We start from the raw sequence: 6,000 nt of genomic DNA, 5'->3' as shown, positions 1-6,000 counted from the left end.
CAGCAGAACCAGTTAAATGGTGACCTGAGATCTGATCTGCCTTGGCTGGGTCACCTGCTGTGTCCTGGAGGAAAACAAAATGTTCAACACAGACGCATAAATACATAAATGGAACCAGCCCTTTTCTATTCTATACTGTTTCCTGCATTTCTATCCCTATTTCCCCTCCTCTGTCCTCTTCATTCCTCTGCTCTAATCCTTGTGTTCTCCAACTGAGCTGGAGAGATGTTCACTGCCCAATCACTGCAGTATCCTACGATGAGTTCCTCCATTCAGCTTATAATTCACTGCACTGATGAGGAGAGAGCGGCTGAGAGAAACAGTGAAGAGCAGAAGGCTCATTCAGACCTCATGAAACATTAAGACGTGGAGCTCCTGTGGTGGCTTTGCTTCTACGCAGCTTGTTCCTCTAAATTGAATTACAGAAGACTCCTAATGTGACCTTGGATGCCTTCATTAATGAGAATGCTGTTGACATGAATATACAGTGAGTGTGTGTGAGGAAGACTGTATTACACTCTACACATGTATGTACTATAAAGATGCATGTGTGTGTGTGTGTGTGTGTGTGTGTGTGTGTGTGTGTGTGTGTGTGTGTGTGTGTGTGTGTGTGCTACTACAACTTCTTGATGTTTGAAATATTCCAAATGTGAGAATGAATCTTTTCAAGAACAAAGACAGAATCCTGGTGAGCAAAGAGAGGAGCAGCTGGTGTGTCCTCGAATAACGACATGAATGAAGTGAACTGGTTAAATACACTAAGAGAGAAGCACACAGGGTTCAGCAGAGAGGAGGAGAGGAGGGTGAAGAGGAAGAGGTAATGAAAGGCACAAGGGAGCAGGTCGGGAAAATTGGAAGACATAAAAGACAGATGGAGAAAAATAGCCAACATAACACCAGAGAGTGAGACACTCAGGCAGACGGAGAGAGTGTGCTTCTGATTACAAGGGAGGAGAGATTGCCTTGGTGACATATTAGTTTAATCAAAGGAAGCCGTACGGGAGAAGGGAGAATCATTGGACAGGGCTGTCGTCATTCAGCTCAATTGATGCTCCCCCTCATTTCCATCACTCTGTGTGTGTGTCTGATATATTCACAGGAGGCGACCGAAGCAACATCTGACCCCAAATTGCCCACTATTCAAAAGTGCACTAAGTCAAGTGACTTTGTTTGTGTGCATGACTGTATGCCGTTTGCATCCCTTTTTTGTGTGGACGTCTGCATGCAGATCTGTGTGTGTGTGTGTGTGTGTGTGTGTGTGTGTGTGTGTGTGTGTGTGTGTGTGTGTGTGCGTGTGTGTGTGTGTGTGCGTGCCTGCCGTGTGTGTCCTTCCAAGAAATGGACTGCCTGCAGCTCGGTGGCCACCTGGTCCTCTGTGATAGCTTTAACCCAATAAAGAGCTGAGAGAGACTGACTGGCAGTGGCTGTCAGGGAAAACTCTGCCAGACCACACAGTCTGAAAGGAAACCCTCCCACTTGTGTGTGTGTGCGTGTGTGTGTGTGTGTGTGTGTGCGTGTGCGTGCAGTTGTTCACCTGTCTGTCTCTCTTGTTGTTCTTTATTCTGCATGTACAGTGTGTATACTCGGGTTATATGTATGGGAGGGACCCTGCACTCTTCAGATGTCTTAGTATGTGTCGTATGGTTCACCAGATGAAAACTTTACTTTGAATACGCTGTAGGTCCAGACCTTTGAAACTCAACCTTCTGCTTTTTAACATGAAGACCTTGAGTAGACATGAGACGGGAACGAGGATGCAACGCTTGTTGTACTTGTCTTTGATGTTTACACTGCTGGCAGCTCAAGTACTTTATGACAGGTGACATGCATGCTACAAAGCCCTTTGTCCATAGTTATACCAGAGAATTAAAGTTGCTTACACACACAGGACATGTAGTGACTAGGGACCGGTGCAGTTCCCGCTGATAACGTGCCTGTTCAGAACGGGACGCTTTTGATTTTGTCCTTCGATTTTCTCGAACAACCGTCACACTTGGTGGTTGTATTGCTGAGGACCCAAAGAAGTGCATCGTTCAGAGCTTCTGAGATCTACAGGACATATTTATTAGTGCTGTAGTTATGTTCACATGTGTTGTGTGTTGTGAGGAAACCCTTAAATCACACCCAACAGGATGGACATATGTGAGGGAATTCACACACTTAGTTTATCAACAAAAGAGCATTATTGATATCATATTGAGATACTGTCTCAAATGAAGAATGCACACACACACACACACACACACACACATGCCCACAACATGCTGACACACACACACACTAGGGAACCATGATTTCTCCTTGATTAATAGCCGTGTGTAGAGGGGATAATAAGGCAGTCAGAAATGATATTACCTGTGTCAACGTGTGCGTTTGTCTGTGTGTGTGCATGTGTGTGCGTGTGCGTGTGTGTGTGTGTGTGTGTGTGTGTGTGTGTGTGTGTGTGTGTGTGCATGTGTGTGTAAGAGAGAGACAAAATGTAATATAATAGATTTGTTTCCATGAAAAAAGAGATAAAGAGAGCAGGAGCCTCTGGTTACTGTTTCATCAGAGCAGATAGACTGGAGTCCTCTCCGTCTCTCTCAGCCGATTCATGGCAAAGCCCTGCAGACACACACACACACACACACACACACACACATGTATGCACCATTCTTACTCACACACACTACGCACACCTATATGTTCTGTATATTCAGGTAGAAACAAAATGCTCTCAACGTACTTCCTTGATACCTGCTTAATCTTAATTCCTACAATCGTGGCGATACAATAATGAGATAATCAGACTATTTAATGGAAACAACAGTGCGTTCAGTGAGTAGCATGTTCAGTGAGTAGCATGTTCAATGAGTAGCATGTTCAGCCGTTTCTAAACTGACTAGTTCCATGTGGCGTGTGGCTCCCAGTCTGTTACATTCATCTCTGAGGGAAGTGTGAGATAGTCAGAAGCCGCACTTCTCTTAGTGCCACGGACAGAACCGCTGCAACGATCTTCCTGCAACATCGAGCTTTGATGAGCTGCACACTTGATGGTGTTACCCTGTGTGTGTGTGCATGCGTAGCACTTTTTTGTAATGTGCAGTGCTTAGGGAAATTATGTTACATAATTTGAATGCTGCACAAAACCCTTTGGGTGGAAATAGGTTTTCTCTCATGTACAGCAGTACGGTGTAAGTATGTATGCACAATGTATTCACGCCGCAGGAGGTAGTTCTGTCACTATGCTTATTTTAGACGCTATGTCAGCATGATTCATTTATGCAAAACACCTTTATAGAACTGGTTCGTATCTCTTCTCCACAGGCGGGATGAGATGAGATCTACACATCCAGCCTGGTGCATCCTATAGGTCAGACAGTCGATAGCAGCACGACATGATGACGATGTGAACGTCCTCTCCTACAGCCAAAGACAGCATTAGCTGCTGCAGGCTTAAAGGCTAAAATCACATTTTCCCATCATCTGTCAAGAATAATGTGTTTTATTTGTGTTTTTTTAAATGCAATCGATTTTTTTAATTTAAAGAAAAACTAAATTTTCTTTGGAGGAATGTGAAAAGTGGTGTTATTCTTCTCAATGGCTTCTTCTGTGTTTGATGGACAGCAGCTGCAGGTTGAGCTCTGACAAGCTGATGAGAGATTACGGCGTTAGAGACGGTGTGTTGAAGAGAAGTATCACACCAGCATTTACACGGACCCATCGTTGTTTAATGTGTTGTATTTCCTGCTGACAGCAGCAGAGCAGCTTTTCCTGCTGAAGTTATAAGAAGGATTGTTGTTTAAAGTCTTGTGTTGAGTAGCGAGCTGCTGACCGGCTGTTAGTCAGTGTGATCATACCGTAGAATGACATTACTACTTTATGCAAATGTTGTTTAAAATGAAGCAATTTGATTGGTTCTCTGTCTTGATGGAGCATTTGAAGGCCAACATCATTAACCAGTGCATCCAGCTGTTTGGTACTTTACACAGGTTTCAGTTATTGAATGATTCTCAGAATAGTCTCGAGGTTAGACGAGGTCTCCCACAGATCAAAACTCTGGTCAAATATATATATATATATATATGTATATATATATATATATATATATATATGTATATATATATATATATATATATATATGTATATATATGTATATATATATATGTATATATATATGTATATATATATATGTATATATATATATATATATATATATATGTATATATATATATATATATATATATATATATATATGTATATATATATATATATATATATGTATATATATATATATATATATGCATATATCATGAATACATCATGAATCTGACCTGTGTGTGTTGAAGCAGTAATAACAGGCATTCCTTCATCCTGTTTCTCACTCTCATACTCAGACATTCATCGTGGCAGTTGGAAAGATTTTCTATGAGAAATTAGATTTGTAAGACTCTTAATTTCAGGCTGACCGATGACTCTTGTCTGTATCTAAGACATTAAGAGATGCTCTCCTCTCCTCTCCTCTCACAGCACACGGATTCTCTTTGTGGCAGTAAATACAACAGATACAGAAAGCAGCAGCAGCTCCTGTGGGTGAAACTGACACCGTATTCAGACAGACTGGAGCCGTACGGTGCTGCAGGAACAAACCTACGAGCTCTATCAAATGTATCTATATATATCTAACACGTCTTTCTTGTGAACTCAAATCAATCTCTAAGATTAAAAAATGTAAATGTAAATGCTCCATTAAAAGGAAACTTCTGTGTCTTCCAATAAAATGTCAACCCAACTTTTTTTGCATCTCATTTTCAGACCAGTAAGATTTAAATGATGTTTTATTTCCGGATGACGAATAACAAAATAATCAAAGAAGGAACAGACTTAATGTCAGAGGCATGTTAATAAGACTGTTGGCCTGCTTATTAACATGCCTCGCTCTAAGTATTCTTTGATGTTAAGTGACATCTTGTTATAATAGAACTCTGATAGGATCAGGGGATTATTCACAGAGTATTCTCTGCTGTACCTCAAGAAATGGTTGTGTGTTGTATTGAGGTGTAGGTTTACCCAAGCAGTCCGATGGGTTAAGGCACATTCAACCAGCTATAATAAGTGGCTGCTCTGTCTGACTGACGTCCCCGAGGGGTTCCTGTCTCTGGGTTCCTGTCTCGGGGTTCCTGTCTCTGGGTTCCTGTCTCGGGGTTCCTGTCTCGGGGTTCCTGTCTCGGGGTTCCTGTCTCTGGGTTCCTGTCTCGGGGTTCCTGTCTCTGGGTTCCTGTCTCGGGGTTCCTGTCTCGGGGTTCCTGTCTCGGGGTTCCTGTCTCTGGGACGTATTCACTGTATCTGAGGGTTCAGCTCTTCACCTGTGACAGTATGAGACGCCTCTTAGTGTTTTTGTTCCAGCGGCTGTCAGCAGAATGTGATTACACTAACATGTGATACCAACCATGCAATTTGAATGGAGTAAAGCAAATACATGTATATATTAATTAGAGATGTTTTTATGTGCCATTATATTGTAGTTACCTTTTGTATCTTCTAGTACAACGCTTGTGTAATGAGGGTATACAGGTGTGTATATATATATATATACATATATATATATATATATATGTATATATATGTTGTAAATGAGGCAATGGATCGATGTCGTTCCACAGTCGTCTCTACATCGCTTCAATCCAGCCTATGATCCTCCAGTTACAGACTGTTGATGAGCTGACGTGAACAGGTACTGTCTGTGTGTGTGTCGGTGTATGTGTGTCTGTGTGTGTGTGTGTGTGTGTGTGTGTGTGTGTGTCTGTGTGTGTGTGTGTGTGTGTGTGTGTGTGTGTGTGTGTGTGTGTGTGTGTGTGTCTGTGTGTGTCTGTGTGTGTGTGTGTGTGTGTGTGTGTGTGTGTGTGTGTGTGTCTGTGTGGATAATAAAGGTCTGCAAGTATGAATGTATGGGTTTACTCTAGCCTCCATCCTGTGCAATAAGTGATATCATTTATGTCCATGCATTATTTAATAATAAGG

Source organism: Anarhichas minor, unplaced genomic scaffold (genome assembly GCF_050575085.1).
Source record: "Anarhichas minor isolate MPS153535 unplaced genomic scaffold, ASM5057508v1 ptg000012l, whole genome shotgun sequence".
Classification (NCBI taxonomy): domain Eukaryota; kingdom Metazoa; phylum Chordata; class Actinopteri; order Perciformes; family Anarhichadidae; genus Anarhichas; species Anarhichas minor.
This window is presented reverse-complemented; position numbering follows the sequence as displayed.